The 21,712-nt window shown below is 33.7% G+C and overlaps 2 long non-coding RNA genes across 2 annotated transcripts; both read right to left on the reverse strand.

The window, feature by feature from the left end:
* Window positions 1-14,636: 14,636 nt before the first annotated feature.
* LOC144547138 (uncharacterized) lies at window positions 14,637-16,281 on the reverse strand. The gene is made up of 2 exons (XR_013509014.1): window positions 16,147-16,281; window positions 14,637-16,105 (listed from the first exon to the last, which is right to left on the reverse strand). It is a non-coding gene; the product is annotated as an uncharacterized LOC144547138 (long non-coding RNA).
* Window positions 16,282-18,811: 2,530 nt separating this feature from the next.
* Window positions 18,812-21,467, reverse strand: LOC144547137 (uncharacterized). The gene is made up of 2 exons (XR_013509013.1): window positions 21,248-21,467; window positions 18,812-19,261 (listed from the first exon to the last, which is right to left on the reverse strand). It is a non-coding gene; the product is annotated as an uncharacterized LOC144547137 (long non-coding RNA).
* Between the last annotated feature and the right edge of the window lie 245 nt (window positions 21,468-21,712).

The following is a 21,712-nucleotide window of genomic DNA, read 5'->3' on the forward strand; positions in this document are numbered from 1 at the left end:
GTGGATTTTTTTTCACGGATTGGGCATTTTTAAAATTTCAGCTGAACTCTGATTATTTTTAATAAAATATTTTAAAAATGGGTATTTTTAAAAAACTTGGGTGGCAAAAAGTAAGAAAATAAGCAACAATTTCATTAGCCAAATTAAACATTATATTCATGTTGCATAACAAAATTCCACGAGCATATATAACTATCATGTTTAATAAAAATTAGATATTGTGAATTACATCACCAAAATCAAGATTAAGGAGCTTATTCGATTCTCAGTGATTAGACTCCGACCTCCCATCTAGGTCTCTCTTCCTTCTCGTATGCCATCTCTATAAACCGACTTATGATTAGAATGGTGATCCAAAAGTGAAAGGCACAAATAATACCTAGTGTTATAAGGCAATGTGAGGAGGTTTAAGGTAAGAGAAGGCAAAGAGTTTTTGGTGCTAAACAAAAGCGGAAATGCAGAAAAAGAGAGGGAAAGGAAAATAATTAGGTAATTAATTATATTTTATATAATATTAGATATAATTAATCTTAGTTTTTGATTAATATTTAATTGAGAAAATATGTGAGTTATTATAGGTTAGGATGATCAATACGTAATTACAGAATTTGGAGGGGAGAATATGTAATTGTTTAGTTTTGATTGGTATATATGAATCATATATACCAATCATATAATACGATATTCTCCCTTGAAAAAAAGTCACAAGATAATGTCGACACGCCCACGGATTTCAATGGAAAATAAAGGATCGTGTAACGTCAGGCAAGTAACGCGTCAATTCATCCAACGGGAAAATGACAAAAAGTGACAAAAGAAACACGCAAGTTCAGATTTCGAAGTCAATTAGGCTTCGTCTTCTTGATCCGATGCAACGGAGTTTTAATAACGATCTTTGTGAAGAGCAAACTATAAGAGAGTATTCTTTTAATCTGAAAAGCCACAAAGTTAGAAGCAGAAGATCAGACACAGAGGAATCTAGATCATCTAAAATAAAATAAGTTGCAGCCTTTTTAAAGCATTCCAATTGCAAATTTAAAGGCCGCAGATACTTTGTCGCGGATACCTCCATCACAATGATGGCTGTTGGAGCTAATAAATAGTATAGGACGGCAGAGGAAATTTCCAGGTAACTTCGTAAGTTTCTAATAAACCTAAGGAACATTTTAAAAAAAGAACAATCGAAGTGATGAGCTACAGAGACATTGATAATTATTAAAAACACTTTCCAGAACGCGAAGCATCGTATGGGAGAAGGTATACGGAAAACTTTGAGGACGGCAGAGGAAATTTCCAGGTAACTTCCCAAGTTGATTCAATCAAAAAAAAAAACTTCCCAAGTTGACAGAGACATTGATAATTGTTAAAAGCACTTTCCAGAACGCGGAATCATCATATGGGAGTGGGTATACGGAAAACTTTGACAGCTATGTTTTGTCAGCTTTAAAAAAATTTTTAGGAAAAGTCTTTGTCGAGCATAATATATATATATTATTTTAAGGAAAAGTCTGAACAAAGCCCGAAGACTCGGAGAAGAGTGGGTTTGGATGGAATAAGAATAGCACGTCGACGTCGAGTATAATATATATAATTTTATTTACGAAAAAGTCTGAACAAAGTCCGAAGACTTGAAGAGTGCGTTTGAAGATTGAGTCTATGGTACTATGCATATTACAATTTAATTTGTAATGTAGCTTAATATTTGACTTTTTAAAATTTTAACGGTCAATTCGAACTGTTCATATTATTCTTCATATTAATATTTGTTTGGAGATCAAATTTTATATTTTTTGAAATATTTTACTATTTTTTGAAATTTATTGAAAATCACTGTTTTTGGATGGTCCAAAATTTTCAGATCAAGTGATTTTTTAAATATCTAAAAAAGTAGTAAACAAATTTTAAAAAATGTAAAATTTGGTCTCCAAACACATATTAATATGGAGAACAAGATGAACGGTTCGGATCGATAATTAGGATTTTAAAAACTCAAATATTGAGCCGTAGCACGGACCAACCCGTGATATGCATAGTACCATAGACTCACTCGCGTTTGAATGGAACAAAAATAGCACTAATCTGATAATAACACTATTTTTTAGAGCCATTCGATGTTTGAATAGAGCAAGAATAACACTAAGGCACTATTCTTTGTGTTGTTTTATATGGATTAGCTCCTATGTTGTATGGATATGGGTACGGGTATCGTATCCGATACGGATACAGTGATACGGCAATTTTAAAAAATTAAGGATACGATACGCCTATTATATATATTATTTTAATTATATTTATAATTTATTTTTGTATTATATAAATTAAATATAAAAATTTATGGGTGAAATTTGATACAAGAGCTCCAGTCACAATAAATAAATATTATAGTTACTAAGGTGTAGCATCAAATGTTAAGTGGTTTAGTGTAGTGTATTTATACTCGGGCGGGTACGGGTACCCCGGGTATACCCGGGACGGGTACGGGTACGTCTCGGGTACGGATATACTCGGGTACGGGTATGGCGGGTATAATTTTCAAAAACCATACCCTACCCGTCCTATACCCTTACCCGTGTACCCTTGACGGGTAAGGCGGGTACGGGTACGGGTAGGGCGGGTACGGGTATTTTATTTTATTTTTTTTTATTATTTTTTTTTTTTCTGGTTTTTTTTCTTTTTCTTTTTTTTGTTGGTTTTTTTCTAGTTTTTTCTGGGTTTTTTCTGATTTTTTTTGGGGGAAAAAATACAAATTTTGAATTTTGAAATGGCATGAACAGTGGTCGGGTATACGGGTACGGATACTCGGGTAGTCAGGTACGGGTTTAGTCAGGTACGGGTATAGTCGGGTAGGGTATGGTCGGCTATTGATAAAAAAAATCGGGTCCGGTCCGGTTTTTGCTCTTACCCGCGTACCCGAGTACCCGACCCATACCCGGGCTCGGGCACGGGTACCCCGGGCGGCGGGCACGGGCGGGTAGGGTAGGGTATACCCGTTAAGGGTATTGTTAATACTCTAGTTTAGTGGAAGAGTCGTTTGCTGCATTGGGCGGAGGTTCCCCAAGTTGATTCGGCTTGAGTGCTAGAAAATTTAATTTTAGCATGCGGTCCATGCGCGTTGTATGGGTTGCAGCCTACATTGCTAACTGCTGGTCTATGCACGGTGCACGCCTGCGAAACGCGTTAGAGTCGTATCAGATCCATATCTAATGAGTCAAATCCACATAAGCGGATACGCCAGCTGGTGTATCGGCACTGTATCATACACGTATTCGATACGTATCCGAAACGGGTATGGGTCCCAATATGACGTATCCGAGTATTATAAATTAGCTCACTATTCTACTAACTCAATCAAAAGTTGAGTTAGCTACTATTCTCAAAACTTGAGATTAGCTCTATTCTTTGTTTCATCCAAACGTATCCTAAATATTTTTAGGAAGAGTCCGAACAAAGTCCAAACACCGGAAATTTCATTCATCCATGTCCTCCATTAAATAAAAAATTACAAAACAATAGCGGTTCAGAAAAATCAAATTACAAAACAATAGCGCTATCATTTAATATGAGGCGATTTTAGAATCGCCCATGGCGACCTCTCCTGCCAACCTCTCAGCTAATCATTTACTCTATTGTGTCTCTTCGTCTCAGCAGCTGCTTTTGTTTAGTGAATTTGATCATCATTTTTGGTGTTTTTGTCAAGCGGATTTAGTCATTGTTCCTTACTACGACATTCGTTCTAGCAAGTGTATCAGTCTAGTAAATCTGTCCACCGCTCTTCAATTTGCCCACCACCTTGTCTCTCCACTCTGAGAATGAAAGAGTGGGTGAAACAAGTTGTACATATAGTTACTTACTTTATATGTTTGTGTTGTTGTCTGTCTTAGTTGTTTGTGTTGGTGTTTGATATGTGTTATCTTTCTTCTCCTCCTCTCTTATTTCCAAGCTAATTTTCTATCTCTCACACTGATCACTCTATATTGGGATCTCCGAGTGGTGACTGTTCCGATCTGATTGATTAAGTTTCTGATTTGGATTGGTTCAGTGTCTTTATTGGAACCCAAGGTTTCAACAGTGTATGAAAGGTATGTGACAGTGCATTGTTATTTAATCTCTTACACAAACTCCATTTAAAAAAAATAATTGTTTATGAAAGAGTTTAAAGAACAACGGAAGTACACTATCACATGACCATTAATACACTGCCGAGAACTTGGCTTTGAAATATGATTTAATTTTAAGAATATGTTTTAACTTTCAAAGTAAGGTATATGTGTGCATGTATATGTTTATTAATTTTTCTGTCGGTTGAATGTATATGTATATCTGAGTGGTGACTATCCATGTCCAGTTGATTTGATTTTGGACTTGTTTGATTCAGTGTCTTATTTACAACTGAATGTTTTCAAAGACACTCGTTATCTAATATCATGTGACAGCTAGTTTGTAATTTTTTAAATCAATACAATCGCCTAGAATCTTTCAACCAAAAAAAATACATTTACACATATATTTATAAAAAAAAAATTAAATGCCCCAACCGCTTAGATTTTGGACAGTTCACTTCCTAAATAATTGTCCAGAATCCAAGGAGTACACTTCGGAATTGAACTGTCCAAAACCTGGGTAGTTGTCTATTTTTTTTCTTTAAATTCTCAAAATGAAAGCACTAATTAAATTGATAAAAGTAAACTAAATTTAAGTAGTCATTCTCTTTTCTATAACATAGCTTAGTTTTGAATACCGAAAACACTAAACTAAATTTAAAAATGAAAATAGTTACATAAATAACATTTTAAGTAAAAATAAATACAAATATAACATAAATCCTTAGATCTAAGACTTCATACATTTTCTTCTTTTCTGCGATTGAAAAATATAGTTATCCCTCTTAGGACTAATTTTTATAGATGTCCTTGGAAACTTTCCGAAAAGTGGCTCAACTCCTAAATTGGACACTCGAGCGCTGAAATATGCATGTTTGAAGTTTCTTCATCGAAGATTGCCTTCTCGGTAAATATGTCGTCTCTCTTACTTTATTCCTCGCTCTAACCTCGCCTGTTTAAGAGAGATGTCTCACAAAAATATATGTACATATACATATCGATAACGTGAAAAAAATTGTATTTCTTTCATTACATATGGATCATACAGTAAAACTTTGTATATAATTGTTGAAGTATTCATATATGACCCTCCAAAAAATATTCTCCTTATTTTTATTTTCTTGAACTAATAGTGTTTTTATTTTGTTCAGTTACTTAGTTAGAATTATATATTGTGAGAATAATATTAATTATTAAAAAGGTAGTTGTTGAATAATTTTATTTCTCAACTAATTATTTATCTGTATGTTATCCATATGCCATTTGTTTGTTATTTGTTTGAGAATTATAAAAAAAAGGAATTAAAAAAATAGAGAATATTTGTGTAATTTTTTATTCAACGAAGGATACCAATACAAAATTTCGGACCCGAACCTCGAATATAATTATATAACGGGGAGTGCTATATTCAGATCATTTTTTACAAAATTGAGAGCTAAGAGGATTTTTTTTTTTTCAAATACCGGTTGTACCCTTCCCCTCTCTCCCACTCATAAATGTCTTAATTAATACAAAAATTAAATAAGAAAAGGTTTTTCCCAGAAGACAAATCTGTTTCACACCCATATCTCCTTTCTCCCTTCATGTATCTTTCATATTTTCTCTCTTTTTGTGTATCTCTTTTCTCTTAATCTCTTCAACCTGTACGCACAGAAATAAAATGAAAAAATAAGAAAACAAATTAAATTGCATAGTTAATATGAGCTTTTACGGGTAAAGAGTTGTTAGTTTTATACATTAGGGTGATGTGACCCAAATTCTTATAAAATTTTGCAACATATAGACAATAACGTATAGTAATGGAAATGATATTGCTTTCTTAAAAAAACAGTAGTTGCATTGTACATCATTGTGAACAATTAATACTAGTAAATTAAAGTGTTAGCTAAATTATTAGTGATTAATCTCTAAACATTAAGATAGGGGTCTAAGCTTATTGTCAATTTCTGCGTTTTTTCTTTGATTAAGTTTTGATTGCATACAGATCCAAAATGAGAATTAAAAAGCTAATTATGCTATTTAGAAATTGACAGTATATCATACTCTTACAATATGTTTTAATACCTAAACTAAACTGATATTTCTTTATTATTCCGATAAATCAAAAGGCACTCAAGATGATTTTTATTTGATTTGTTATTCTGGCACAAGTTCTTTTGTCTTGTGGTTTATACAAATTTTTTGAACAGTAAGGACTTGTCGGTAAATTAGTGCAATTTCTACAAACTTTTTCCTGTGCATTGCATACTTCAAATCATATTTATTAATTTCCTCGACACTGGTACAATGTACAATTATGAAGTTTCGGTTGATGTAACCGAACATGCTTTCGCAAGAAGAAATCAGAGATGTCGACCAATATGAACAAATATGAAATACTGGCACATCGCCAAGACAAGTTCTCTGGATAAGTAAACTTTTAAATCCATTTGATGTCCTCTTCGAACCTAATACTCGACCTCCCAAAGGGCGTCCACCAAAGTTGATAATAAAAGAAAGGCAATAAGTTCTGCGTGACGAGATCATTTTAGTTTTAAGTTTGTCAAAGCTTCTGTCAATACGGTTCGCTGCAAATAACTAAATTATAGAAATCACACAAACATAAATGATTATGAAGCAAGCAATGAATATTTGATTTAATTTGTAGAAACTTTTTTTGTCATTTTTTTGTTTTGACAAACTATAGATGTTGTTCTGAATTTTCTTTTTTTTTATTATTTGACGATTTTTCTTCATTGATGTTGTTTTGAATAGGTATTTGATTTTTTTATATATTTGAGGATTTTTCATCATTGTTATGGTATAAGTGAGATGGGAAAAATAAAAGTGTACTTTGCTCAATTAGTTACTTTGTGGAATTTGTATTTCAAGCATTTTGAATTGGGTATTTACTCATTACATTTGTTTTATTCTCTTTGACTTGAAAGAAAGAAGCTTATAATAAGTGTCAACTAATTATATGAACAATTATAAAGTATGCAATGAATTTACTAATTTTACTGCTTTCCAGGATAAAATTGCAAATATTTGTTCTAAATATTAAATATGAATTATTTAATTCATCAAGTTTAGGTCACGGTTAGATTTGCATTTAGATATTGCGCACGAAGCAGAAAATTCATCTAAGAAATACCTTCCTTTATTAATTTTTCCTATATTAATATTTGTATTAATTGAGACATTTAAGGAAGAGATAGAATAAAAGAATTTTTTTTATAAATCATAATTAATTATTTTTCTTTTTTTCAAAAATCATAAAGACCGAAATGGCCATTCGGTCTCCAAATTATTTTTCCCTCTAGACTGAAAAGGCCATTCGATATCCAAGGTTATCAGAATTTTCCGTGCATCAAGGTTTTTTCACAGCAGACTGAAATGATCATTCGGTCTTGATGTATTTTTTTTTTTGCCCCCAGACTGAATGGCGATTCAGTCTTGATGGTTTTTTTTTTTTTTTTTTGCCTCAGATACCGAAATGGCTTGATTTTTTTTTTTTTTTCCTGCAGAGCCAGGTCTAGTTTCCGCTGAAATAGGGGGATGAACTTTACCATTCTAATTTCATGTGGCCTTCACGGTACAGTAATGTGTTCAGGCGGGTTGAAATCATAACTTACAAATTTTCAAGTTCCAACGTAGCAGTGGCAGAAATAAAAATATCGACGAGGCATAATTTTTAAGTATTTTGAATATTAAGTATATTTTATACTCTTTTTTTGAAAAAAAATATATAAATAAAAATATATTTTGGAAGAAGTTTTCAGAGATAGATAATATTGTATAATTTTGTAAAACTGAAATATATTTTCATAATTAAAAAAATATAAAAATAGAAACATATTTTTGAAAAATAATTCCTGGCACTTGTCTCTTGACTCCACTTGAGTGCAACACTTTCTTCTTACACAATTAACTAAATGTTGATTTTTTTTGTCAATTTTTATTTATTTTTGACTATTTTTGATAAAAATTTAAAAATATTTCATATAATTATACTTATATTATGATGTAGAATCAAGTTGAGTTTAAAATCATCAAAAAAGTTCTTGAGCTTAATATAAAAACAAATTATAAGTTATAATTGTTTTATCTTTTTTTCTTTAATCTTATGATCGAGTCATGGTTTTTGATATGTTTTGATATTATCCAAAATAACTCGTTAATTTACAATTTTTGAATGAAATCTATAATTATAATTATGAAGTATATCAAGATAAAAATAAATAAATTATGATGATTATGGGCATTGACATTCGACGAACTTAAAAATTCATCTTTAACTTGTAACAAATTTCTTAGAAATGTCTGAATATATTTTATTTTAGTCTTCCACGTGATAAAACTCGAAACACAAAGTGTCACATACAAATGGAGCCTAGAAAATCTGGAAAGTGAAAGGATGCTCATTCTCTCTCTGTTTTTTTTTATAGTCCTATACTAATTCTTTTAGAGGAGCCCGTGTCCGGTGATAAAGTCTGGAGACAGAAATGAGCATTCGGTCGGTCATTTTTATTAATATTTCTAAAAAAAATAAAATTTTTAAAAATAATCCTGTGTACTATTTTTTTTATTTCTGCCCTGACCGCCTGGGCTTCGGGCGGCCCAAAATACCCTGTGAGGCGCTAGCCTTTGGGGCGTCCCATTAGGCTAGTGAGGCGCCAGCCCCCCGGGCGCCCCATGTGGGTTTTTTTTTTTTTTTTTTAGAGAAATCTTAGTATTTTGATTTGAATAATTTTGTGAAAAAAAGTTTAGGGTTTATGTGTATGTGTATGTCAAAAAATAAAATATTATGTATATGTATATGTGTATGTCAAAAAATAAAATATTTGATATATTTACGGAGTGATGTCGTAAATTTTTATAACTTTGATTTTTTTTATTTTTATTTTTTTGGTGAACTATATGTATAATATACACATATACACACATACACATACACATACACATACACATATACACATACACATATACACATACATATACACATACATATACATATACATATAACATAGTTCAACAATAAAAAGTTCAACAGTACAATCAAAAGCGCAATTAAAGTTCATAACATAGTTCAAACCAAATAAATAAATTCGCATAAGCAAAATAGCAAGTTCATCTGCCACCACGTCTGAATAAACCTAACAAACGACTAGTTCTTCTGGTACCAGTGGCAGGTGCGGCATTACTTGTAGAGGCTTGGCTACTAGATGATTGGCTTACAAGAGAAGGGGGTTGTGTTCTACCGGTTGCTTCAGCAACAACTCTGGCATTTTCTCTTTCGTTGTGTTTGTTTATTGCATCTAAATATAACAATGCAATTCAGTTAATAATATAATTAAAGCATAAATAAATTTTGTACAATTCTACGTACCTGCCCTCCACCTGTCGTAAACAGAACGACGAGCCCGTTTTCCCGACGGTCGCCTACCACCCATCTCGTCCATGGTCATTACAATACGCTTGTGTCTCCTCCTTCCCTTTCTTATCCATCCTTCTGAAGGGAGTATTCTATCACCGACATATGCAGGCCACTCATGCTGATCAGGATAAGAATGGAAAGATCCACCCCAAGTGGAAGCAAGGTAATCAGTACGGTACATGTCAACAACATAGTGATCCTCACAGTAGTTCCTCACTCGGCATACCGCCATCACGTGACTACATGGTATATGACTTAGCTGGGGTTCTTGGCATGTACAGGTTACCGCCCTGGCATCTCCGAATTTAACCACGTACTTGCAAGCCCTCTTGACAAACGCCATAGTGCCGTTTGGTTTACGGCTGGTAGGAACGTACTCATTTGGATTTTGCACTTCGAATTCTGTTCCATCATTACCCATCGGGATCACGGTCATAGTTGCACCTTTGTCCCTGTGTCGTCTTAGTTTCTCCTCCACCCTTGTTGAAAATGACTGGTTCATCCTTATTAATTATGCGGCCTTAGCACGCCGTTCCTGAAACCAGGCATTTAACTTGTAGAATGTGTCCTCTACAACTGTAGCCACAAGCAACATCCGGCACTGCTTGAATACTGCATTCAGCGACTCGGATTCGTTGGTGGTCATAATTCCCCAACGCCAACCTCCATCACGAGATTGATATATTTTCTCGTATGCTGGATCTTCGTGGACATCTCGGGGATTATTTTTGCCCACCTTCATTAAGTAGAAATTTGCCTTTGGCATGTACTACATAAAAAATAAGGAAATAGAATAATGTAAGTAAACAATTGTACTAAAAAAATTGTTTTCTTAAAGTACAATAATATATGTAAACAATTGAAATACATGTACCTTTGCAAAACTGCTAGTCATCTCTACCACCCTTCTCGGCTTTTTCTTTCTGCAATTCCATCTAAATGTATCAGTAACCCACTTGTCGCCCCCGGTTGCCTTGGAAAGGTTCTCCACAACGTGTTGCATACACAACCTGTGCACACACTGGCCAGTACGGGTTGACCAACCGTAATCTTCACGATCAAAAACATATTTTATTCCTTTGTGCTGGTCTGATATCACACAGAAAAACTTTCCTTCCCCAATCACCCGTCTTCTTAAAAATTGCATAAAGAATCCCCAGTTCTCGCCGTCCTCTTTATGAACAATTGCAAACGCCAAAGGCAACAGCTGGTTCTCAGCATCATATGCACATGCTATGAGTAGCCTCCCCTTGTAACGGCCAGACATGAAGCATGCATCAATGCTGATAACGGGTCTGATGTATGGCACAGCTTGGATACAAGCACCAAAAGCTCATGCTATGCCCTTGAATTGTTTAGCTCCCTCTATTAGTACTCCGTCTTTATCAAAAAAAGGGTCATGCCATCGCTCATATACGGTGCCGACATTTGTACTTGCCATGGCCTGGAGCAATGGTACCAGATAGCCATATGACTCCTTCCAACTACCGAATATCCTGCAGATGGCAAGTTCACGACCTCTCCACAGCCTGTTGTATTTTGGGATTACATATTTGTATTTGTGTCTGACGGTCATAGCCACCGCCTTGATGCTCATCGTTGGATCCAACTTAATGTCCTCCTCAATTGCATCGACAATTAATGATGCTGTCAGCTGCGCATGGTCTCTCCTTGTGGACGCAGACTTGCATGTATGAGGTGGTTCACACTTCTTAATCATCCATGCTTCCTCTGAACCTGCAGTGGTTGCAAAAAGGCGGAACTCGCAACGCGGGTGAGTTTTACACAGCACAACTAACCTTGTTCGGTCCCTTTTGTGTATATACATTCCCAGTTTTCGTGAACATGAGTCTCATTGATTTTCTTTACAAGTTCATCTATGTTGGTATAAAGTTGCCCTGTGGCAAGTTCGTGATTGTATACAACACGAGAACCAAAGAAACTAATGTCTGCCTCTTCAAAAGCTGTGGTATCGTTGAATGTGGCGACTGGATAAACCTGGTACATTTGCATCACCATCTGATAAGTCATCAGCTTCCCAAACCCCTTGGTATTTATCCCCCGTTTCCATTTCCCTTTCTGTTATGGCATCAACATTAATATCAATATCATTTCGATTAACGGATACCGTTCCTGACTCTGGCATAGTTGGAAATCTAGAGATTATGGGTGTCTGTCTTGGTGGTGGTGGTAACTCTTCAGTATTTTCTGGGGAGTTGTGGTACCCCTGGTTGTCATAAGGGGATTGCTGGTGGTACTTCTGGTGGTCATAAGGGGAGTGCTGGTGGTACCCTTGGTTGTCATAAGGGGAGTGCTGATGGTACCCCTGGTTGTTATAAGGGGAGTGCTGGTGGTACCCCTGGTTGTCATAACCCGAATTGTCATAACCTGAAGGTCCAGTCCCAGCCGAACTTGAAGGTCTAGCCCTCGTTCGGGGAACTCTCTTCGAATATATGTCCATTACCGGGACCCTACAAGCCACAAATTGAGTGTACACAACTGTCCACAAATTGGCATCTGTTATTGGAAACTTAACAAAGTAAGGTCTACCCCCCCCCACGTGAGTTGTCAATCCGTGTAGCCAATTTTATTTCATACCTGTTGGGGTTTACAGCTGTCTTTTCGTATATTAGCTGCTTCAGTTCCTCAAATGTGGTATTTTCATTAATCTCGAAGCCAAATGCGACTTCTTTCGTGTAATGCACGCCATCTTCACCCCTTTCTAGCTTGCCGCCGACATACAATGCAACTAACATCTCTTCTTTAACAAACTACATTTAAAAAAAAATTTCCAAGTATTACATGACATAATAATGGGTACAGTAATAAATGACTAATTGAAAAATAATTAAAAAAAAGTTAAAAAAAATTACAATTTTGCTACAGTAGGTGTACAGCAATTGCTACAATAAATGTACGGTACGCTACAATACGTGCAACAGTAAATGTACAGTACGCTACAGTATTTGCAACAATCACGTTAAATTAGCTACAGTAAATTTGCAACAGTAATGACTAATTATTATAATTAAAAAATAATGACTAATTATTATAATTAAAAAAAATACATATTCACTAAGCTCCTCACCTCGAGAGAAGTTCTCAAATCGGGAAGTGACAGAGGCAGAAAACGAATGACTTTAAATCAGATTACATATGGGGCGCCCCAGGAGCTGGCGCCTCACTAGAGGCATGGACCGCCCGTAAGGGTGGCGCCTCACAGGGTATTTTGGGCCGCGCGAAGTCCAGGCGGTCAGGACAGAAATAAAAAAAAAATGGTACACAGGGTTATTTTTAAAATTTTCATTTTTTTTAGGGATATTAATAAAAATGGCTGGCATTCGGTTCGATCTGGGGGTAAAAAGATATACATTCAGATTTTCTGTGACTGTGACTGTGTCTGTGAAAAAGTGAAAAAAATGGTGAAGACCGAATAACTATTTCAGTTTGAAATAAAAAAAAAGTTGCAGACCGAATAGCTATTTCCGTCTTTATTTTTAAAAAAAAAAATCACTAATCATACTAATTTACTAAATTTAATTTAATTAATTATAATTTATAAAAAATAAAAAAAATTCATAAAAAAAAAGTAAAACCGGTATACAGCTAGTCTCCTATCACTCAATTATGTAATAATTGACTTCAAAATAGCACTCCCTTATATAACAACACCCTCCGTCGTTCATCAATCCATCCCAGAAGTTCAATTCCGCACGCAACCTTCAGCTCCCTCGTTCCAAATCCGCACCCATTATAAATAATAAACGCCCTCAACCTTGATTTTTCTTTGGCAGTACCAGCCCGTGGCTTTCAGTTGTGAAAAAAAACGGTTGTGAAATTACTCCTTGCTAAACATGAGCGAATTGAAGCCGAATAACACAAATCAGCAAAACAATGTACTTAAAGATACATTGTTACCAGTACAGCAAGTGGCAGACACAAGTAAGTCCTCCTCCTCTTCCTCCTGCTCATGGCTCTCCCTTCTTGGCCTCCTATTCCTCGCCTTTAATTCAGGGATGGCGATTCATCGATCCCGTGATGATCCTTGGGCAGTGGCCTTTGTAGTTTCTACATTCCTCGATCTCCTCCTCCTGTTCCTCTGCCTTCAGATGTTTGAGAAAACACCTCGCAATTCTCCAAGGAGATATCACCTCAAAATTGCTGTATGGTGCCTCTCAACGTTCCTTACAGTAATGTTCTCCTACAGAGTGGCTGCCTTGATGCCGCTTGCAGTGGCAATTATTGTCTGGGTTATGTCACTTAGTACCATTTTTGCTGGGTTTTATTTGTTTTTCATTTACCGCGAGGAAGAGGTTGAAAAGAATGCTTCTTCAGGTGATGAGAAACCGGCCAAGATGGTTGGACCGTAAGTAATGGTAATCATGCAACATTTTTGCATACTATATTTGTATTTTTGCATACTATATTTGTTAGCTATTAACCTTAACCTTGCTGATTTCTGTGTTATCTGTAATTACATCTTCCGATTTAAATCAAAACAGATCAACTGCTATCATAGCTTTTAAATTGATGTATTGTATCATATCAATTCGGTTTCCATAGTTTACATCATACGGTCAATTCAAGAAAGCTACTACTCTCAATTGAAAATACCACAAGAAAATAAGCCACAACTCTCAATTGCAAATACTGATAGATATGAACACCAACCTTAAGATTAATAATAGATTGAGAATTTATGGAATTTTGAATCTGTGGACCTTTTCTCTTAACAAGGTTTTGATTTATGTTTCATCCTAAAAAGATTTCGAAAATTGAATGGAGAATTTATATTTTAGTGTCTGATTTTTCTCAAAAATACCTAGTCCTGAACTTCTATTTGCATCATGTTAGTCTTTGAAAATTTAAAAAAAAAAAAAAAAAACTCAAATAGTCCTTGATCTTCAAAAAGATTGATTAATTTTAGAGAAGTTGAAGGATTAATTTACTTTTCTAAAAGTTGAATGATTAATGTGATGCAACTGGTAATTTAGGTTCAACTTTATCTTTTTTTGGAGAATGTTCAAAGATAATTAAAGTTTTCTAAGAAAGTTGAGACCAAAATCTGAATTTATCCAAAACTAAACCACGGAGATGAAGCTTTTTATTTCTTAATATAGAATTCAGCGAGGTGAAGTTTATTGGTATGTAAAACTTGTAGTATACTATCTTTTTTTTTTGTTTCAAAATATAGAATTCAGCGAGGTTGAGTTTATTAGTAAGTTAAAATTGTAGTATGCAAAAATATTGTGTGATTGTCATTAATAGTCTCGGCAATAGATTGTTGGACTACTATGTCTATTTTGCTTTGCTTCGTTTTTTATTTTTTATTTTTTATTTTTTTTTTAGGGTCAGTGGCTTTAAAGATACGTAGATTTTGTTATAACCGTGTATGAGAATAAACTATCATCAAATGTGTAGAATTACTATTATATCTCTATTATTATATTATTAAGCACGTTAGGTTTCCGATCTGCCAACGGCTACGATTGAGAGATGAAGCTTCGGATTTGATTTCAGCTCTCCAATTACATATTTTGTCTTATTTTGATTAAATGCATCTGTTTTATGTATAGAAGTCTACATTTAGTTAAAAACATACTCACCCCATATACTGTCACACGATATGTTACAATTAAAATTGAATAAATTCTGAAATTTAGCAATATATTTATCCGTTTTCATTTTCTTATTTATTTACTTATTTCTTCGTTTCTATACGGATCACAATGGAAATCATTATTTTTTAATTTTCTTATTTTTCTTTCTTTGTTTCTATACATATTGGTGTGGATAATTTAGAATATATTTTCGATATATAATATATCAATGTGTGTGTGTATGTTCTAAATTGGAAACAAAGAAGAATATAAATTGGAACGTGTGTGTAAATATATATTTTTCTTATAATATGTGTGTGTACATATCCTATACATACACACGATACACTTTTTATTTATATTTTTTGATATCATATTATATGTTGATATTGAATTGTTATATGATATTTGATTTGAATCGAGCTATTATTTGATATCATTGGTACTTAAAAATAAAAAAATAAGCACATCATCAAATTGTTATCAAAGATCACGATTAAAGTTAATTAAAAATACATAATCATATAAATTTTTTATTAACATGTGTTTTAATTTTTAGATAATTATTATTTTCATTGATATATTTGTTTCTTGTAATATGTCTCTGTTGCAACGCACGAGTATAATACTAGTTTTTCTATTATTAGCGCATCTAGGAGTAAACTGGACTCTTTACACCTTAATATGAAACTGTAAAATTTGCCCTATTTACGTTGTTGTTTTGGCATTTTGTATAGTATGGTTTTTTTAGATTGAAATATGGGAGTGTAGTTTTTCAACTTTCGTTTATTGTTCATAATGTACTTCTATTTGAATTTGAATCCAAAGCTGATTTTTATTATGTAATTTTTTTTGAGATAAAAGCTTTTGATTATTATTGTGTAATTTTTTCGAGATAAAGAAATTTATAACAAAAAAAAGGTATAGACAATTAATGTTCTTTTACATTAGTGTATAAATTTCACACAATTTCGATATAATTGGATATTCTATTATATATACTGTTAAGTATGTCATTATAACTTGTTACATGATGAATGGTAAAATATATGTCATTATAATTTTCTTGTTATATGACGAATGGTAAATTGTACATTAAATTTCATTATTTTTATGTATATGATGTAATCTAAGATTTAGATTATATTTTATGTGATGAATTTTAAAATTATATATTGTCTTTTACGGTTGTTAATGTTGTTAAGTTAATCTATTGTATAAGCATTTCCGGCTTTGCTTAAATATAAGAATTTTATTCTTGTCACCACCAGGTATAGTGTATATAGATGACAAAATTGACCTCTAAGTTGAAGGACTGATTTGATAAAATGAACCAAGCTAGAGGGGTCAACTTAATTTTTTGTAAAGGACTGATTTAATATAATTGAAAATTAATGGATGAAGTTGAATTTTGTAGAATAACCTAAAAATCAATCTAATGGAATGTAAGTTTAGAGATAATTTGATTTTTCACAAGTTCAAGAGTAGAACTACGATATTCTTTAGCTCGCCAAGTTCTTTAATTTCAAAATATATCGGAACTTGAAACAATAAATTCAAGATTATTGAAGTCGATCTCCTCTACAAGTGATTCGTTTATATAACATTTTTTTAAAATTTTAAATTAATTTAATATGAAGTCAAGCAACAACTTTTTTTTTTTTTTTGAAAATTTGACTTTATACCAAACTAATTCAAAATTTATAAATTTGATATGTAAATGTATACACATAAAATAGATTGGTTTTAAATGTTTAGATTCCTGGCTCGAAATTATTTTAATAGATTTTTGAGCTAAGTTCATAAAAAATTTGGTGAGCTTAAGAACACTGTTCTACTCGAAGTTCAAACCTATATCTGAATTTATCCGAAACTAAACTAAACAGACCAATGTTATTTTTTTCATTTTTCTTTTTACCACAGAACGCAATATAGCATATTGTGGATCAGATGGTCTATACAGCTCTCGAGATGGAGGTGAACAAGTATGCCATATACGGCGTAGGCCATCTATCGAACATTTCATTGGAGCACATTGTTAAAGCAGAGAGAGAGAGAGAGAGAGAGCAGCCTGACTTTTGTGTCCCTTTGTATTATTGCTGGATGACAGTGCAAGCAATGTTTTGATTTATCTAGATTCTAGACTAAACAAATTAAGAGTATTTTTGTCCCAAAAATATCTTTTCCAGAACCCTGATTTCTTGTCCCAGGCAAGATTGGGTACATAAAATACCTCAAGCTGATGATGCACTTCAACTATTCTAAGTAGAAGAGTGGAAATGACTCTTTCCACCGGTTATTCCACTCTACCAAGAAGCTTGAAGCATGCATGTATAGTAGTGGTAGAATAATGATACTATCCAGCTTTTTTATTCTTATTAAATTTTATGATACCAGAGTAAGAAAATGCAATTGGTAAATATTAGATCAAATTAAAACCGGAAGACACTCAAGCCTTTTTGATGTGATTGCTTTCACTAGCTATATTGCCCATAATTTAATTAAAATGTAATTGGTAATTAGAGAGTTGAATTTAACATAATTTCTTTCATAAATCACACTGCAGATTGTACTAGGAGCAGCTGCATGTACCATAGCCAGTCATAATAATGGGTGTTTTTTTTATTTTATTTTATAATCTTTCCTTCTCATCTACCCAAGGAAAAAAAATATTTTGATCTATGAATAATCTGTTGTTCTTAAATAGGTGTTGCGTACCGCATATATCCATGCTGAAAACATATTTGAAAAATATTCAGAACTCATTACCGGTACCGAAAATATTCAAGGCCCATTATCTAAGTTCCGGATCTGTCCAGGTAAGTTCTCCAGTGCCTCCCCGGCTTCTTTTATAGGCGCTCCAGTATTTGAATTTAATTGTTTAAAAATGTGGGCCTAAATGAGGAAGTATAAACCGGACTGTTGCCGGGGCGCTGCTGATGCACTGGAGCTGCTGGGCTTGTATGAATAGTTATGAAATTTGATGGGCTGCTGCACTGGAACCACTCATTACAGATGGTTATGAAATTGTATGAATGGATTGTTGTATAATAAAATTTTGGCTGCGCTTTTTTTTGAAAATGTCATGCAACGAGCTGTTGTATGAACGGGTTAATTAACTGTTTTAGAATATATTTTTTTGCATGTTCTTTATTTTGAAATCTGCATATCTAAAATCCACATTAAAACCTATATATACAGTATGCAGTGATTTTCCGCCTACATAAATAAAACCGCATTTTAAAAACATTGCCTATATGTAATATGCTCCTTTGTTGATTCGTGTTCTTTCGTTTGATCTGATTCTTGTAGTTAGTAAATGGCCTATTATGTTTGTATTAAAGAAGAAGATACAATACAGTCCTGTTTTGGGCCAGCCCAAATTTAACTTGACCATAGCTTTTTGGGCCGAATGAAGCACAGGCAGAGCTTCAAAACTGGACTCAAGTTAGTCTTGGTTAAGATTTAAATATGACATATCTTGGGCTTAAGAATCACTGGATTTAAGGCTTAATTTCGAAAGACTTAAAAAGTATCATATTAAAATTACCTAGGCTAAGGCCAACTTCTCACTAAACAACAGTTACACTTAGTTTTGAAATGAATTGATGTAGTTGATCGGTACCATTTTTAATGGACCAAGTTAGTCCCATGCTACACGGTATCTACAAGTTAGGAGGACAACAAAACGAAAAGAAAAGAATAAAAATATAATAAAACATAAAATATCGTTGAGAAACAGACAAGATCCCCTAATAGATCCACGTAAGGTTAAAAGATAAGAAAACTTCATCTGAAACAGAAAAATACTGAGATCAATGAAATAAAGCACAAAATATTTTTTTTCTCAAAATAAGAGGGAAAGATATTTAAAATCTGAAAGAGTACAGATGGGGAGGAAAATGGAAATTCTCCATAGCCCAAGTCATAGCTGGAGAACGAGAGAGGCTGAGATCTCTTTACACCAGACTGCAGCTTTTTTTCACCCATTGAAATTTAATTCTCTCTTTTCTTCTGCAAGGAATTATGCAAAGCCAGTCCGAGAGAAAGAAGCAATGGACATTTAAATCATTTAGATTTTGTTATGAGATACAACATTCTCAACTTGAGGCTGCATTGTTGTGTGATCCACTTGACTTTATAAACTGCAACAGTGACAGTATGAAATTTCTCCATTTATTCTCAGATAAAAACAGGGAAAAGATAGGATCTTATTTCTAAAGAATGACTGAGAAGAGCTCTTCACAGAGGCAAACTTACTGTTGTAAGCACCTTTTATATCAATCAGTCAAGAGTAGTTAAAGGAATTACATGTATATTCATACTTATAAGTATGGGAAATATATGCTGCTCCTATACTTTTCCCAACATTTCACCCACCACCTGTGCTAGGTGGGGCTCACTGCCCTGTAGGGTCCACTGGCTATAGAGTATGGGTACAACATATATAATACCGAGTGAAAATAGAAAATGGAATTGTCACAGACAGGATGGTCATATGTGCCAAAAAAATTTGCACAAGGATAGCAAGTCAGTAAGGAAAAAATACACTATGAAGTAGCCATGAAGTAGCTAATTCTACTAGAGACAGTTCAAAACTAGCAGCCACATATGAGTTTGTACTTCTTGAATTTATGGTAGAAGTTTGGGGAGGGGATGTTGAATAATGAAAATCACGAAAAAGATTTGCAAATGAATTTAGCTCTTATTTTGTTTGGAGGAACTCTTCTTATTTTGTAAGTTGGAGAATGACTGAAGACTCAGCCTTTTCCCATAAAAGAGAAGGGAACTTTATTATGATTTGTACAGGAAATCACAAAAGTCTCTTCTGTTCACTGAACAATGGCACCAGGAAAAATAGAATGGTACTTCCAAATCTCCAGTTGAAAGAAGGTTTAGATGGACCCACATCATTTAGTTTAGAAGGGTTCCAATAATGGTAGCACTGCAAAGGTTGATTCTAAGTTTTCTGATATTCACAAGATCAATGAGTTAAGTTAAAAAACTATGAGATTGGAGGATCCCGGATTTCTGTTAGGGTATGGCACTAATCGGGTTTCAAATAGCTAATCAGGTTCAAACCCATTAACTATAATTTTAACTCAATCTCTATAATTATATATATTATAAAATCTGTTATAATCTTAAAGTTAAATGATACAGCATTGAAATATTTTTTTCGAAGGTAATTAAAAATTTGTTTGGCACAATTCAAATTGGAACTGGTGTTAGCTAATTAGCAAATCAAAGTCAAAGCTCAGATAAAAATTTAATCAAATTACAAGTATTGAATAATAAAAGGCACAAAAAGTTCAATCGACAAATTTCCTTAAAATTGTAATAATAGGTCTCACCGTCAGACCTTTCTTGTTTTCTTCTTCTCTTTCATTATATTTACAAAATAGAGTATCGCATATCCGAAAAAAGACAAAGTACGCAGAATCGATCAAAACTCAAAAGGAATCGGTTCTAAAATTGGACTACCTCGAACCAGGGGTAGGCACTACATCAAACCAGGGGTAGACACATTGAACAATTAGTACTGGATCGAAATAAAATATTCAAACCCAAGGGTAGGCAAGTGCCTACCCCAATTTCTACATTGATCCGCCAGTGGATATGAGTAACTCTTTTTCTGTTTTCTTTGTTATTTTTTTTTTCTCAATCTCAAATTAAGGGCAGGTTAGTGGTTCCTTTTCTTCTTACTGGAGAATTGGATATGATCATTGAACTAGGATGCAACAGAACTTCATCAATAGTGGATTTGTAGTCAGTAAATGTATTTATTTTTGCATTAATAGAAGTTGAATTTATTTGAATCACTATAAATTTGGATGATCTTGGCACCACAAACGCTACAGAAGAAGAAAAACACTGAATAGATTTAATTCAAGGATCAGCCAGTACTGATCTCATACGATTTTTATGCTAGAAGACGGAAACCAACCTATTAAAGCAAAGCTGGAAATTCTTTTAACTTCAAAGAAAGCTTGATCTCCAAATTAAGTCAACACAGATGATGCGTTATATAGCTAAATTGGTTTCAGGGTTTCAATTTTCAAACCATTTGAAAATTCCCATAGAGACTTAGCTATGTAATTAAGAATTTATAGAATCGAATTAGTTTGTACCTTAGTAGAATCGGATTGTAGATTGACAACTTCATGCTTCCGCGCTCCACTCGCTTTGCTGTTCATCCACTTCAATGTGCTCTCGAATTTCGTCTTTTTTTACAGATCGCACTTAACCGAAAGGAAGAGAAATTTTTACGGATTCATTTTTTATACGAATCTATGGCGGCAAGAGAATTCCTTTCTAGGGTTTAGATCAGAGTAGAGAGGAGGATAAAGGGAGAGGGGACCTTTAATATTAGTGCGTATTTAGTCTGCACAAATCTTAAAGCAGATCGGATGATCAATATTAGATTCCCTTTCTTTTGAGTTAATGCAGAGGATACGAATTCCAGTTCGCGTCCTTCGCTGCTGGTAGGGGTGTTCATCGGTTTGGTTCGGTTGAAACCGAACCGAATTAGGTAAATCAAAGTTATAATTCGGTTTTAAAAATAGAACCGAACCGAATTGAATTAGTATTGCAAT

The sequence above is a fragment of the Carex rostrata genome, chromosome 31, assembly GCF_964058835.1.
Source record: "Carex rostrata chromosome 31, lpCarRost1.2, whole genome shotgun sequence".
In the NCBI taxonomy this organism is placed as follows: Eukaryota; Viridiplantae; Streptophyta; class Magnoliopsida; order Poales; family Cyperaceae; genus Carex; species Carex rostrata.